General features: G+C 42.0%; 1 protein-coding gene and 2 non-coding genes across 7 annotated transcripts in view; all 3 read right to left on the minus strand.

Annotated features, from left to right (window-relative positions):
• The window catches only part of ZNF608 (zinc finger protein 608), a 105490-nt gene that overhangs the window by 16588 nt on the left and 71447 nt on the right, over window positions 1-17455 (minus strand). The gene's annotated exons all lie outside the window — the stretch shown is intronic.
• Window positions 994-1066, minus strand: TRNAC-GCA. Its single transcript has one exon. It is a non-coding gene; the product is annotated as a tRNA-Cys (tRNA).
• LOC122441055 lies at window positions 11974-12080 on the minus strand. Its single transcript, XR_006269200.1, has one exon. It is a non-coding gene; the product is annotated as a U6 spliceosomal RNA (small nuclear RNA).

The raw sequence follows: 17455 nt of genomic DNA on the forward strand, positions 1-17455 counted from the left end.
TGAAGAAAATCTAGATCTGAATGCTACCTAGTGTCTTCTTTTCACGATTCCCATACTTTTTCAATAAGTATCGTCTCCCACTAGTTTAAAGATGATGGGAATTCTCTGTGGAGAGATTTTGCTCTGAAGATGTTATAAATGTGGTTTATGAATTACTGTTTCTGGTATTTGTGAAGATGCTTCCTCTAGAACTGGGCAAATGCCTGATTTCCCAGTGGATCAGCCAAACTCTGTTTACATTACAATTTAAAGACTCTCGCAGCATCTTTAAAGTGCCTCATCCCTGGGACAGAAGTCTTTGCCAAGCAGTGCAAATGCCAAATTTGGTCTCTGACGTCGTTTCTTGGCCCTCTTATTCAGACTGCCACATCTGGACGACCAGAGTGTGCACTTGTGCAGAAAACAGGAACGTCACTGCAATAACACCAACATGGAACCCATTTATGGCACCATCTTTTTAGGTTTATACATTTCTTTGCTTCTGTGTGTGAATGTGTGTGTGTGTGTATGCGTGTATATATATATGTTTTTTTCTCCTCTAGCAGAAAACATGAGTGACAATAAAAATGTCACAATCTGCTGTTTCCTAAGTACAGGATAAAGTTCATATATTCAGGATATCACATTACTCTTTTTCAGACAATGTGACTCCTATACAAGGTAACATTTATCACCTCTCCTCTGTACTGAATCCCCTCCCTCTCATATTTTGTTGTGCTGGTTTTGTTGGGTCCAACACTGGTACTATTTAAAAAGCCAAGTCTTGTCTAGTACACTTGTTCATTTTTCCGGCTTCAGAGCTTCCAGTCTTATAGGTAGGTCTTCTTCAAAGGTCAAAGTGGAATTTATCATTCTTGGAAAGAAAGAAAGATAGCACTAAGTCATGTCCGACTCTTGTGATCCCATCAACTGTAGCCCGCCAGGTTCCGCTGTCCATGGGATTCTCTAGGCGAGAATACTGGAGTGGGTTGCCATTTCCTTCTCTAGGGGAACTTCCCGAGCCCTGGAATTGAACCCAGGTCTCCTGCATTGCAGGCAGATGCTCTACCAACTGAGCTACACAGGAAAGCAGACTTTAGGGGGGGATTTTAAATTCCCCAATTGGATTGCCAACAAGGCACCTGAGAAAGAGCAGAGGGACGTTTTCCTATTACCTCTGCTAAGGATATACAAAGCATCAGGACCAGGAAAGTAGGTGTCACATGGCCAGAAAATTCAATTTTTTTTTTTTTTTTTAAAGAGCTTTACTGCTGGGCTGAATGTTTGAAGAGTCACTTTAACCACATCCTGTAATCAAACCATCTGGAACACAGTGCTGCAATTAGTCACCCTGAACACTGGGCTTTATCTGAACAAATAGTGGAGGCAATGGAGCTGGGAGATGGGGCAGCACTAACAAGGGGAAGCGCAATGAAGCCCTTTATACCCTAGCGTGCGACACCCCAGTCATAAACCCCAGAGACACACCACCCTGGGGTTAACGTCCAGCTTTATGAAAGCACAGTGAGCTTAAAGATTAAAGGGCTGAAGGGCTAAAAACTGCTGGTTTGGATAGTTGTTCTCTGTCCACGACTGGAAAATGTTGGCACCACTCTATCTATGTTAATTATAACCTCTCTGATGACAGTTCAGCATTCCTAGCAGGGTTTGGTGTTATTTTCAGGACATTAAGAACAAGGTTCATTTATGGGAGGAGACTTATGATTCTTTATTTGCCACAGGTTAATCTGAACACTGAGACAGTTCTTTTTGGTTCATCTAAAGCCCGTCCATAAATAACAAGAAAAAAATCCAAGGCCTTAATCCAAATAAATATGCTAAACTGATACCAAGAAGCAATTGCAAAATGCTGCTTCTAATCTACATTTTAAAAGATGGTATCTTTCTTGCTTGACTAGCTTATCTCTTTAAAAAGTCCATTTGATCATCAGGATACAATCTATGGAAATCTTAAAAAAAAAAAAAAAACACCTGAAAGGGTTCCCCCCGCCACCCAAAATACATAGAATAAGCTCTAAAAAGAAGGGAAAAAAACCCCCAAAAACACTGGCTAAAGAAACCTTGTTTCCCCATGGGCCTTATGGTTTAATACACAAAAGAACACAGAGCCACTTCCATCACTGTCGCCTCCCCTGCAGCCTTTGTTCTGAGGCCTGATGAGCTGTATTGATTTGGGAAAATCATTGAGCTTCTTGGAAAACTAGACTCTCGCTTATTCACTGCCATCTATTTCTTTCCTGTGAAGACAGGTGGTCGATATCCAGTTGACTGGTCAGCGCAAAGAAGCTCTCACTGCTTTTCTTTTCTCGCTTGCCTAGAAACATTATCCTTCTCTACTTCTAGAAAACACAATGGCCTGTGAATAAGTCTTGTGGGTACAAAGAGGGAGCAGGAATAAGGCTTTTGTGAGGCACCCCTGGGGAACACAGAAATACCACCCCACATATTTGCATGGAAGCTTGCACTGCCTACGGATGATGACGGTATTTTCACTACCAAGAATTACGCAAGTTTCAGCACTCACGAAAATTTTGAGAGCCCAAAACGTAATTAAAAAAAAAAAAAAAATCAAAACACTCGAGATCAGTAGATCATTGGAGCTCAAATAATATTTACTCAAGAGGTGCTTTACTTCTTTTAATAATTAGTGCTTATGTTTTAGCAAGTTTCATAGTTTATAGGTGTCACTTTAAATATGGTCAGTAACAACTACAAAAAGAATTGCTTTTAAGTTAGGCAGACACACATCCTAAAGCAACATTATGCTTGATGGCTTGAGGCTAGTGTTAAATATGTACACACATACACACACACACACACACACACTCTTAGATCAAATACAGAAGCCATTAACACCACAACATGTAGCCTGTGCTCCTTAGGCAGTTTCTCTATGAGTTTCTGTGTAAAGTCCCAGCTTGGGGACAGACAGCAGGACAGGTTGTGATGACACTGTTGGGACTGTGGGGGTCGGGAAAGGACAGACCCCTTAGTTTGCTTCAACAAGGGCAGCAAGTCACAAACACGTAGGTAGGCTGCATCAAAAACCACCCTTCATGTCCCAAGAAGACGCTTTTCAGACTGTGATCCGTTAAGGCTCAGCCAAAACACAACAGGTAAAAAGATAAAAGATGAAGGAGGGGGAGAGGCAGGAGGGAGAAAGAAGAGACGGAACAGAAAAACCAGTCTCTGAGACAGACATTTAGAGCAGTTTAAATGCATTAACTGAACAGGTACATGTGCGGAGTATATGTACACACATACACACATATGTACAAACAGATTTCATTTCTTGTCTTTGATGGAATGTTTCAGTAAGGTATCCTTTGAGGCTTGATAACATGGAGGTAAGCAATAGCACCACTCTTGAGTTTCTGGGGCAAAGTTCTTAACTTGAACTTCTCCTCCTCCTCTGCAGGCAGGCATTGGTTTAAATGAATGACTTCAAGTGCCAGCAGGTTTCTCGCACCCTCTCCTTTTCTGAGGCACAATTTCCCTCATTAGAATAGGAGGATGATGTCTCATCTCTCCCCAGGCCTCCCCGCTCCCTCCCTTTCTCCCTGGGAAGATGAGGGTTCAATGCCAACAGTAACAGAATAGCCTCCCCTCCCCCAATCCAGTCTCACAAGCCTCAATTATTAGCTCGTTGGGAAATAATTTATTTTCTTCGTTTAAATAAAAGCATTTCAAAGTTTGAGGAAGGTATGTGATAAGTATTTACTGAAGGAGGCCTACAATGAGCCATGATAAGGATATGGTTGTTATTTTATTACCTCTTAACACATGATTCCTTTAAGAGGGTTATTTTCAGAGACAGCTGTGCAGGGGGGGCCCTGGGCAGACAGCACAGGGCCAGCTTCCCCCCAGGAGGAGAAGGAAATAGCCTCTACACACTCCCACTTGCAGCCTCTCGGGCCACTGAAGATAAGCAACTGAAAGAATGCAGGCCTTTCAAATCATCAGGCCCAGTTTCCTGTACTTAATATTAATTACAGGATCTTTTCAGCTAACAACTTCTACAGCCAGGATCTCCACAACGCTGTTTCTGCAACTTGAAAAGCAGGGAAATAGACCAGCAAGACCAGACCAAAGACAGACTATCCTGAAGGCAGAAGATTCCCCTCAACACCACTGCCCCTAAAAGAGGGGTCTCTGGGGCTAAAGGGGAAGAAAGGTGCAAGCAGCCAGGAATTCAACAGACACCAGCCCTGTCCCCTGGCTCCTGATGCAGACTGCGGTCTGTCTCTTATCCAATGATCCCCTGAGGCAGGAGCAGGAGGAGAAGGAGCAAGAGGGGAGGCAAAGTAATAACTGAGATGAATGAAACAGAAAGATGCAAAGGAAATAAAATCTAAGACTGAAAACCCTCACATATTTGGCGAAGTCGGTTATGGAGGCATCAGTTCTCCCAAACCTTTCATCATCTGTCTACCTCCCAAACCTCTTGCAGATCAATCTCGGTGGGTGATGAGCGGATTTAAATGCTAGTGGATTGCTTGGCAGAATCTGTGTAACACAACTGCAGATTTGGGGACTGTGTTTTAAAATACTTTCTTACCATCCACCCCCAGTCCTTGAGATACAAGGAGACGGTGGGAACCAATCGACAATTACACTCACATCAAAAAGCTGCTACTGATGCATGCATCTCCCTGGGACTGAAGAGCCAGGCTTCATATAAATTATGATGCTTTATTTAAAGCCAGAGCGCTTATTTGCTTTTGTGCCAGCTCTGGGCCCTTTTCATCTGCAGCTCTACTGGGCCCAGGAGAGCACACATTCCTACAGCTCCGCTGGCCACCAGCTGTGTCCCCGTAAATCATAAAACCTCTGAACAAGCCATTCTTTACAAAGGCCAACAGCATTTACTGGAAATGATCACTCTGCTATTATTCCACTTGCTGAAATTTAAAATAGCAATTTACAACAGCAGCTGAAAAACAGGGAACTGCCTCTCTCAACTGTGTGTGTGTGTAATAAACAGGAAGGCTGTGTGTGTGTGTGTGTGTGTGTGAGTAAACGGGAAGGCTGTGTGTGTGTAAGCAAACAGGAAGGCTCTGATTAATGTGTATGGCACACAGGGGGGTGTATTTTGTGTATTACCTAAAATTCACCATCTTTGCACAAATAAAAAGGAAACAAGGAATGCAGACGTCAGAGAAGGCAAAATCCACACCCTCACAATCAAAGGCAATGGGTGAGTGAGGAAGTGAGGATTCCGTCACCAGTGACCCTCCCTGTTCGCACCTGGACGTGGCCGTGCCCAGCAGGCAGCGCTGGAGGTAATCCACACCCTCTGCTAAGTAAAGCCACATAACTATGGCTCCGGTTCAGAATGTAATTTAAAAAAAAAAAAAAAAAAGGAAGAAAGAAACTGAAGGAATAAAGTCTAATCAAGCTCAGAATGCAATCAGTTTTACTGCAAGGACGGGACAAGGGAAAAAGAAAGGATAAGAGTCACTAGGGATCGAACAGAATAGCCTGAACTTCTGAAGAGATGGCTCTGGAGGCAGACTCACCAGGCTCAAAGCTGCTTCACCTTGAACTACCACTCTCAGAGCCTCCATTTCCCCATCCACAGAGTAGGGAATAACATGAGTATCAAAGAACGTGTAATTTATGGAAAGCAATTAACATGCGCGCTGACACAAAACATCATCGGCAAATGAACTCTGGCTTCCTCGCCTCTGGACTCTCTCGTAATCCAGGTGGAGGGAGATGTGAACATACTAAGAATCTCCTTCCCAGAAATACAGCCAGCATCAAGCAAGGCCTCCTGAGTCTCCTCCAGAGAAAGCATTGTCAGACAGGGGCACCTGCACTGATTATCCTGTATTCCTAGTGGCCAGGCTTACTGTACATGTGCTGTATCTGTCTCTTAGAATCTTAGGGCTGCAAATTCCAATATTAAAGACTTGTATTATTTTTTGATCCACAACAAGGTCCTACTGTATGGCACAATATCCTATGATAAATCATAATGGAAAAGAATATTTTTTTAAAAAAGAATTATATATACGTAAACCAATCACTTTGCTGTGTAGCAGAAATTAACACACCATTGTAAATCAACCACACTTCATTTTTTTTTAAGTTTTATTATTTCTAGACCTACCACCAATTTCAACCAATCAAAAGTCATCATTCCAACCATATCCATTATTTAAAGTGAACATTTCCTCATTTCACCACCCAACAATAATGCCACTACAAAATGCAATCTGAAGCCTCATCTCTGGGCTGGGGGTAAGGAAATCTCACAAGTTTTCAAGAACAGTGAACTGAACCCCTGACATCTGTCTAAATTATCAAAACTAAAAATCCAAGGTCCCCACCACCTGACAACAGAAACCAGGCCCAGCAGCAAGGCTCTTGGGGATGCAGAGAGAGGTTAAATGCAAACTCATCTTTCCGACCCCAGCTGAAAAGACCAGTTTTCATGATAATGGTCAGAGGCTGTCTTCCCACCCTCCCCCACCCCACATTCCAAAGTTCTTATCTCTCAGGGAAGAAAACAGCCCCACAGAGTTACAAGTATTTCAATAAGGTGCTTAGAGACCAGCTCTTTTCTGTAAACAAGCCTAATGAAGCGTGACTAATAGTGCTCTCTGAGAGCTGAGCACGGAAAAGCGCCTTTGTTAGCACTTACTGGAGCAAGTCATCGTTTTGCTGGAGCAGAACAAAACTTAGCTGGTTATTGATTGACCAGCCTCGCTGGTGTCACTGCTCGGCTGTATGCGTCTATGTACCATGTGTATAAATACATGTGTTTATGTGGAGGCAGATGCTCTATACACACACTCATGCATAGTCACACGCAGCCATCTCAGCTAACTTTGGGTGACCTATCTTCTGCAAACCTGATGAAAGATTCAAGGCACCTAACTGTAACCTAATTCCTGTATCCCTTCCAGCCCGTGATACTCCCTAACATTTTCTCTCCACGCAGTCAGTACCACAGACCTCAACTTCACAGGCTGTAAACCAACACTCCCATGGACACTGTGCTGGCTTCCAAAGTCCTATGATTATATCCTAGAGGTGGTTTTCTTTTGCTTTTTAATAAATTCCAAATTGCCAGTGTTTCCTTCCCCAATTCACCTATAGATTCTGAAATTTAGCCTCACATGATAAACACCAAATAAATATCCCATGAAGATCTGAATTCTTTTCTTTGGTTAAGTTTGCCATTAAGTATTATTCATACTCAAGCAGTGATGTCAGCAGGGAGACCTGACGTTGACCTGGACTTCTTTTTAGAACCAATAAGAATTTGTGTCAAAACGTGCTTTCCTTGTGACTCTGAGCACAAATTTCGGTATAAATTATTGACTGCACTTTGGCCTCATCTGAAACATTAGCCCCGCAGGCTGATAAGTTCTGACCCCAGGTGGCACATCAAGCCTCTCAGAAGAGGCAGGAACGTTCCTGCTTTGCACCGGGGACTAAGGCGTGAGAGCCAATCCATCAAACGCTCTGACAGCCTTTACGGCCTCCGAGCATTAAGCCCAAGTCAACCTCCAAGACTCCCATTGTTCGCATTATTCTCCTCTTCTCCGGTCTGATGAAGTTAGGGTTAAGTCCAAGGCTTCAGCAAGAGAGAAAGGCTATTGTTAGTAACTCCGTCTTTATTGACTCTGACCTGCAGGGCGGCCAGTCTGAAGTCTTTTCCAGAAAGTAATGCACTGCTAATTGCTGTTCATCATCAGGGTGTGTTTCATATACCTCCTTCCACGGAAAGAAGACCTGACTCAACATTTCAACATCTTTCCAGGTTTCCTTGTAATTCTTCTGAGTGAAAACACACTCTCTCTGTGTCTCTCCCTCCCTCCCCCTCTCCACCAAAATCTGATTTGTACCCACCTCATATCCTGAATCTCTAATAACTGACTCAAACATAGAATGTTTGGTGGGACAATGCTAACACTTGAGAGTTGGCATATGGAACGTTATTTTTTTTCCTTCTTCTTTCACAGCAAGTATCTGTGGGGATTAGTACACAGGGCAAGAAAATGCTTGATGGAGAAATGAGGTGGAAACGTATTATTTCCTCCTGATGTCCTTTGCTTAAAATAAAGATCTTTTCCAGCTAAAACAGGAAGTTAGATTTGTTAGCAGCTAGCAACTGACTGGGTGAGGGTGAAGGTACAGAATTCCACTCAGGTTCTGTTTGAGGAATGTTGCACTCTAAAGCAGTTGCAGAATTACTGGTCCAAAGGCTTTCTCAGTTTTCTCTGAAAGAAAAACCAGGCAGATCAAAATAGGCCTCCCAGAGAAGAAGGGCCTGGTAAAAGGTAAGCACCAGGGTACCCAGGACTGTCCCTCAAGTGCAATGGGTGCCCAGACCAGGCTAGTCACACGGCAAAATGCCCCCAGACCTGCTGAAACTGTTGACCAACAGCCCGAGTCTGACTGGTGCCAGGGAGAAAATTACATGTTGACACTGCAGAAATCAACCTTCTTGGATACAGAAAAAAAAAGGGCAGAAAATCCCAATGGCTTAGTGTTCTACTAAGCTTTTGATTTAGAGGTTTTGGGTCATGAAGTCCAACAACATTTAGCCACGAGACCCATTATGCTACTTTATTTCGTATATCCCAGTGTATGAATTAGTAACAGAAATTAGTGTTTTTCCAAATGAGTGAACAGAAAGCCATTTTTCACTGTGTGTTTGATAGCGCACTAACTCCAAGGTATGTGAATGGAATACTAGATTTGATAAGGTTTCCCAAGGGGTGCTAGTTAAGAGAACAAAGTTTCTTGGTGCTGCGGATTACATTTTCTGACGCCACTCAATTCAAGTTTAATATTAAAGAAAAAGAGAATTTTCTAATTCAACCAAGAATGCATGGTCAAAGAATTCAAGTATCAAATGATACTCGAAAGTATCAGGGGGTACCAGGGCCAAACACTTTATTTTGTAATGTACTCAAGACAAAACTGCATGTGTACCCTGTTCTTATATAAAAGGTCTTTCTATGTCTCAATGCCCAGAAATAAAAGATTCTGAGAGAAATCAACTAAATATTCAAGTAGCTGCTATATATAAAAACATACTCTGTCTTAGAGTCAATAATATTAAAGCTGCAAAGGGGCCAAATTGATCACTAAGATGAATTCGAGATTTGTTCACTGAATCTTGGGACAGTTGCATTTGGGGTCTCCTCTGAAGCTGCAAAGATGGCAATCCAAAATTATTAAAAGCAGCATTATTTTACACAACCGGCAGTTAACATTTGTGTTACTGTCCCCAGGGGGTAAAGAGAGAACATAAATATAAGAACATTGATTGAGTGCTTTATTACGTGTAGGTCACAGGAAGAAATGTTTGTTACATAGATTATCTCATTTTTTTCTCAGCGTCTACATGCCGGGTTCTTTTATTATCACTATTTTACTGATGAACAAATTAATAAGAAAGTTTAACTGACTGACTTGCCCCCAGTCAGAGATGTGAAGACAGGCAGGCTGACTTTTGATACCATGCTTCTAAATGCATTGTTTAAGTTTAAACAAACGTAAGTTTATGAAGAACACAATTTCATGAAGGAACTACGCACGCATGGATGAGAATCCACAAGGTCACATGTAAGTGACGATCAGTAGCTGGCTTGCAGGCCAGCGCATGCAGCTTTTCCCAGCTCTACAAGAGACGCCAGTCGTGGAAGCTTAAAAGTGACCATGGTGAGAATATATACCACAGAAAATAGCAAAGAATACACATGGGTGTTCTCTTCCTCCCAGCCCCCAACTCCCACCCCAGTAGTTAACAATTTATCAGCACCTCCCCCTGTTTTTCACTCAGTCGGGTCCAACTCTTAGCAACCCCATGGACTGCAGCCTGCCAGGTTCCTCTGTCCATGGGATCCTCCAGGCAAGAATACTGGAGTGGGTTGTCATTTCCTTCTCTAGGGGATCTTTCCAACCCAGGTATAGAACCCGGGTCTCCAGAATTGCAGGCAGATTCTTTACCACCTGAGCTATAGGGAAGTCCGATTTATCAGCACACCAATGCTTAAATGCTTAGTTTGTTAAATTACTCATCTCTCTTATAAAGTACCTTGTCAGAGAAAACACTGGTCTGGGAAAAGCACAGAATCTGGAAACGCTTCTATATTCAACCTATGTTTAACCGCTTAGCTGGTATTATCTATCCATATGGCAACCCACTCCAGTACTCTTGCCTGGAAAATCCCATGGACGGAGAAGCCTGGTAGGCTGCAGTCCACGGGATCGCTAAGAGTCAGACACGACTGAGCGATTTCACTTTCACTTTTTTCATGCATTGGAGAAGGAAATGGCAACCCACTCCAGTGTTCTTGCCTGGAGAATCCCAAGGATGGGGGAGCCTGGTGGGCTGCCGTCTATGGGGTCGCACAGAGTCGGACACGACTGAAGTGACTTAGCAGCAGCAGTATAAAATCAAGGGATGATTCTAGAACTCACTATGGACTACACTTCTAACTTCTTAGGATTTTAGACATGTTTAAAAGGAATCACAATTCACACCTCCAAACTTCTAGTCTATTTAAGCACTCATATCTCATCAGTCATCAAGTCACGCCTACTTTGACTCCTAACCAATCTCGACTCCATTCCCTCCCTTTCATCCACACCACAGTCCAGGCAGGCCTTGGTTACAGCCCCTACCCTGCCCCACTCACCACTTACCTCCCCCCTCTGCCTCACATCACAGAGTGCATCTAAACGTCCCTGGCACACAATGCTGGTCACTTCATGCTTTGTTCCTATCTTTTGCCTAGGGAACCTGGACTTGCCTTAATCTTCGGAGTACAAGTTCAGGTGCCTCAACTCAAGGAAGCCCTGAGGCTGCCTGACTGCATCTGAGGATACCTCTATCATAGAACTTACTGTCACATTTCAGATGCCTGATTTTTACCTGCCAACCTCTCAGAAAGGCCAAGCACGAGCTCTTTCAAAGTGCCTGGCAAAGAATAGGTACTCAATTAAGTGAGTTTGGCAAAGAATAGGGACTCAATTAAGTGAGTTTTTGTTTTAAGGCAAGTGAAACAACAAAATGAATAAAAGCACAGAAGAACCCTCCTACACTGTAGGTGGGAATGTAAGTTTGTGCAGCCACTATGGAAGTTCCCTAAAAAACTAAAATACAGTTGCCAAATGATCCAGCAATTCCACTCCTAGGCATGTATCTGGACAAAACTCTAATTTAAAAAGATATATGCAAGCCCTATGTTCATAGCAGCATTATTCAAAATAGCCAAGACATGATAACAATCTTAATGTCCATTGACAGATGAACAGATAAAGAAGATGTGGTACAGATACACAATGGACTACTACTCAGCCATTAAAAAGAATGAAATGTTGCCATTTGTAGCAACATGGATGCAACTAGAGATTATCATACTAAGCGAAGTCAGAAAGACAAATACCATATGATATTACTTACATGTGGAATCTAAAATATGACACAAATAAACCTATTTATGAAACAGAAACAGAATCATGTACATAAAGAACAGATTAAAAGTTGTCCAAGGGGAGGGGGCTGGGGGAAGGATGAGTGGGAGGTTGAGATTAGCAGATATAGGCTGTTATATATCGAATGGATAAACCACAAGGTCATACTATATAGTGCGGGGAACTATATTCAATATACTATGATAGACCATAACAAAAAAGAATATGAAAAAGAATGTATGTATATTCATATATAATATATGTATAACTGAATCATTTTGTTGTACAGCAGAAATTAACACAACATTGTAAATCAACTACACTTCAACAAAAACAATGAAAAAAGCATAAAGCAACCACTACATTATAACTATATACACAAATCAAAATATAAAAGTGAAAAACCATGTAACTGAGTATTCATCACCTGATTCTGATAATTACTAATTAAGGGAGCCCATCTCAGTTGATTCTTTCCATTTTTATTTTTTATTTTTTTTTTTATTTTTTTTTTCTTTTTCTTATTTTTTTCAGAATATGGAACGCTTCACGAATTTGCGTGTCATCCTTGCGCAGGGGCCATGCTAATCTTCTCTGTATCGTTCCAATTTTAGTATATGTGCTGCCGAAGCAAGCACGATTCTTTCCATTTTTAAAGTAACTTGATGATAATATAGATGTAAACAATTTGGCTTTATTTATCTATTTTTTATTAGAAAAATTTGTGAACTAAGTATTCTTGTAAGTTAAACCAGGAACTTTCCTCTGTGATTTCAAAAGCCATTCACTTCTAATGAACTATTACAAAAGCAATTGATGAGGTACATTTGTTGCTCACATGATGCAGACACTCTCAACACGGACCATAACCCGCCCAGTCCTGGCAGATCCAGATCTGCTAACCTCTCCCCTCACTTCTTCTAAAATTTAATGAACAGTCAGATCCAGCAAATCTCCGCCCAGTAGCCTGCCACTGGTTCTTCTCCCGGACTCTGGGCCCCAAAGAGAGATTTGTCATTGCTTAAATAAATTTTACAGATGTAACAGATAAAGTAATAAAGAAAACAGAGCTTTTATAAAACAAAGTTGACAGAGCAGAAAGCTCTGTCTCTATAATGGGACGCACGGTGGTACGTGCTAGGCGGCTTGTGTGTACCAAAGGGAAACAGACAATGAAGCTTAGGAAGCATGAAATGACAGCCTTCTTTGCCTTTCAGGGAACATAAATTTTATTTGCTGAATGTAAATCTTAAGGCTGTGGTTTTCAATCTGCATGTGTGATCACTAGAAACTGATTTCAAGGAAATATACAATTATTTAACTTACTGCTCAGCAATGCAAATCCAGGGTCACACATTCATGATTATAACCAGTGGAAGACTCAGGTAATGTTTTGAGCGATGTTTTTCCAGGTGTGATCCTTGTTGGCACAGATGACATCACCTGCCCCTTGGTTAGCGTTACTGGAAGTGGTACAAGCATCATTTGTCCTCAACAAGGAGCCTATGACTTCTAATAGGGACTTGCCTGGTGCCAACTGAAACACAGAATGATGGTTTTCTTTCCCAGTGAACATATCCCTGTTCCCCTAATAACATATATAGTTTCTTTTAAAATGTTATGTCTTTAGGCAGTTTGGGAGATGCGCCTGGTTCTTCATACAAGGCAGATGGATACCAACCTCTTCCATATTCTTCACAATATAGTAAAGGCAGTTCCCTCCACCCCAGAAGATTAGTAACTCACTTTGACTAGTCTCTACAACTTAAATGATCAACATATAAACTGGGTTTGCTCTGTGTGTTTTAATGGCCTTATCAGATTGTGGCGTTTAATGCTGAATTCTAGTTAATTAGTTAATTAAAGTAGCCTGATTTTATGTGAAGGCATATTTTTAATAGAAATCTTGTAAGTATATGTAAATCATGGTATGCAGGCATACCATATTCTACAAAGCAGAACAACCAAATTATAAAAACTGCTATTCTAAAAAATGGACATAACAGCAATAATACAAATGCCAGTAATCGACACATGAGTAAATATGGTCAAGGCAGATGCAGAGAGTGTCTTGAGGAGAGAGGACAATAGACACGTAAACTTTTATTTACTTTAATATGAATCAGCAATTCAACTGAGAATGCATGTTATTTATAATCAATCCTTCAAGATCATTTTTACTTAGGGTCCACTCACAATCCCCTCAGAAACTAAAAAAAGAAATTTACTGACGTGAGTTTGGGGGCTGGAAAGGGGGCAATAAATATGTCCCCATGAAGCACTGTTCCCAGTGACACCGGTTCTACACCTCTGCCTGTAGGTTACACTGCACACGACCCACAGGAAAGCTGTCTGACAAGCACTCAAAGTGGCCTCCCAGGAACGAGTGCTCATTCACGGCAGATCCCAAGAGCATGCATTCCCTGACCACGGCATCTCTCTCTGCTCACGGTCACCCAAGCATGCTGCAAGGTCTTGCTGTCAAGGCACCTGCTAGCCTGACATAAGTGTCCGAAAGGACACTTGATAACATTAACACTGCTCTGAGTAACTGTAAGAGAACCCATAGGAATGAGGGTCTTCCTATCTTCTAGGTAGAATGCCACATTTTAGAGAATGCGCTGGCAGGCTAATGAAGAACACTACTGTCTTTGCCTACAACAAATATTACAACGCTCGGGACTGTACTTTTGTTTGCCTGTACATTTAACAAGTGCATTTTGTGATGAATATATTTCAGGCACTATTCAAAATGTCTTACAGAACTGTAGGACTCAGCAATCCCACTAGTGGGCATATGCCCTTGAGAAAATCATAATTCATAAGGACACATGTACCCCAATGTTCACTGCAGCACCATCTATAATAGCCAGGACACGGAAACCACTTACATCAATCAACAGATGAATGGATAAAGAAGATGTGGTGTACAATGGAACAGTACTCAGCCACAAAAAGGAACAAAACTGAGTCATTTGTAGAGATATGGGTGGACCCAGAGCCTGCCATACAGAGTGAAGTAAGTCAAAAGGAAATACATACAGGATATTGATGCGTATATATGCAATCTAGAAAAATGGCACAGATGAACCTATTTGCAGGGCAGAAGTAGAGGTGCAGAGGTAGAGAATGGACTTGGGGACACAGGGGGAGGCAGGGTAGACAAATGAAAAGTGCAGCACGGACATATATACACTACAACATGTTAAACAGATGGCTAGTGGGAAGCCGCTCTATAGCAGAGGGGGCTCAGCCCAGCGCTCTGTGATAACCTAGAGGTGGATTGGGGAGGGGGGTTCAAGAGGGAGGGCCAGTATATATACACCTACAGCCGTTCAATGTGTTATTCAGCAGAAAGTAACACAACACTGTAAAGCAATTATACTACAATAAAAAAAGAAACTGTCTTATGGATCCTTAGTCATTTAATCCTCCTATAAAACACAGTATGTTGGGGGGGAGGGCACGAGGGGGAGAGGCACAGTATATTCATCTCCACTTACAAAGGACAGACGGGGGCATGAAGCAGGCAGTGAGTTACTGCCCAAGGTCACACAGGCAGTAGGCTGTGGAACTGAGAATTGGAACCCTGGGGGTCTGGCTCAGTTTGTGACAATGACCCAATGTCCCCATATACACTGGGGCAGAGGATGAACGCTGACCCTCGAGTCAAGGGCTTTACCTTTTGCTCTAGTTTCTTTTGGGCTTCCCTGCTGGCTCAAATGGTAAAGAATCTGCCTGCACTGCAGGAGACCCAGGGTCCATACCTGGGTTGGGAAGGTCCCCTGAAGAAGGGAATGGTAACCCACTCCAGTATTCTTGCCTGGAGAATCCCATGGACAGAGGAGCCTGGTGGGCTACAGTTCATAGAGTTGCAAACGGTTGGACATGACTGCACAACTGATACTGTCACTTCACTTATTTATTTTATACAATAAGTTTCATGATATCATATCTTGAATTCTCAGAACATAAGCAAATCAAAAAGCCATGCAATTTTCAAGCACAAAAGAATCTTGAAGATCACTTATCCCAAACTTGCTCTCTGTATGGAGAAGGAAACCGAGACTCCAGGGACATTAGATGTCTGGTCCCAGCTTCTAGGACAAAGGGGAACAGAGCCAAAACCGTAACTGAGTCTCCAACATCCTTCCCTTCCAGTAATCCTCTGCATCCACACACAGGTACTCAAGGTGAGCAGCAAAGGATGCCCGTCAACAGGCTCTCGGCGCTTCTGCGGGGAGCAAAGGGTCCCTTCAGGGCCCATCACACAGCTGAGTGGTCTGACCACCAGCCAAGAGCCACCGCAGGATTTTGCTCCAGTGGGACTAACGCTCAATCCAAGAGATTGGAAATTGCTTTGGAGGAGTGGGACGATCAAGAAAAGGACTCTGAAGTTTGGGCAAAGAAAAACCTGGAGCATGAGCAATAACCAAAGTCTTGCAGGAACCAGAGACTCCCCTTCTCATTTAATGAAGCCTAAACAAACACGCACACGTGCCACCTGCTGAGTGAATGATGTCAAAAATAACATTGCAAAGTAGAGTTTATCTAAACTTGTACTAAGAACCTTTTGTTCTACTTGCTTTATTTTATCACAGGGTTCAAAAGTAGCCAATGAAGGCTGAAAGTCTGGGGCTGCATCCCAAGCATTTGCAGTCTTTGCTTTAGAGAAGGAGGTGTTCTCAGGATGGCTGGCAATCAGTCACTACACCTTCCTGGCCTGTGGAGATGGTGTGTGGCCAAGACGTCTAGCAAGAATGGATGGGCAACACACGATACCTAAACCAAACAGGGTGTTAGCTACAGTAAACTCCACAGAGCAGCACTATTCACAATAGCCAGGATACAGAAGCAACTCAAGCGCCCCTGATCAGTCAGCCATAAAAAAGAACAAAATTCTGCCATCTGCAGCAACGTGGATGGACCTAAAGAATGTTATGCTTAGTGAAATCAGGCAGACAAATTATTGTATGATATCACTTAAATGAGTATATATGCAAAACAGAAACAGACTCATGAAAACTAGTGGTTACCAAAGGGGGGGGTCGGTAAAGTCAGGGTATGGGATTAAGAGACACCAACTACTACATATAAAATACACAGGCAACAAAGATATGTTGTATAACATGGGGAATTATAGCCATTATCTTTTTGTAATAACTTTTAATGGAGTATAATCTATAAAAACACTGAATCACTATGCTGTATACCTGAAACTAATGTAATATTGTAAATCAACTACACTTCAGGTTTTGTTGTTTTTTTTTCTTTTAAAAAAAAAGGAATCAAGGTTCCAATTTTGGAGGAAATATAGAGCAGGTTTCTGATTGGACTACAGAGAAATCCGTCAATCTCTTCACACACACACACCAAGATGATAGATATGGGTTTCAAACCCAGGCTAATCACATTCTATTTTTTTTTTCTCTAGACTCCAAGGATAATACAAATCCCCTTGAGTGCTTATTAAAAATACTGATTCTTACCACTACTCATGCTCTAAGCATCTGAGGCGATTCTTACCAGAGAAACTAGGCTAACAGACTTTAAAGAAAAATGTTCATCAAACAAAAAAAAAGATATACATAAACCATGTTGAGTTTTAGTAGGAAAGAAATGGGGCATAATGATTTTGATTAATTACTTTCTGACATTCTGAGGTAGGAGGTATTATGTTATTCCTTTGGGAAAAGTCACCAAGGAGCTTGGAATGAGGCTGAGAACTTTTTATCTGCCTGAGCCCTTTGACAGGAGTATTAATACAACAGCTTAACTCGGTTTAAAGCAAGAATTATTTCACCATCCACACTAATCTCTTCTGGCAAGAGGCAGAATTCTGCTATGGCTACTCACAAAGGATGATGGAGCCCAGCAATCCTTTCTTCACTGAGGGGAATTTGGGGCTTTTCAAAATATTAATATAAGCTCACTTATTAAGATAAAACGATGTGTTAAAAGTACTGGAAATTCTCACAGTGGAGCAGCTTTTTTTTTTTTTTTCTTTTCTTCA

The sequence above is a fragment of the Cervus canadensis genome, chromosome 4 (genome assembly GCF_019320065.1).
Source record: "Cervus canadensis isolate Bull #8, Minnesota chromosome 4, ASM1932006v1, whole genome shotgun sequence".
NCBI classification, from domain to species: Eukaryota; Metazoa; Chordata; class Mammalia; order Artiodactyla; family Cervidae; genus Cervus; species Cervus canadensis.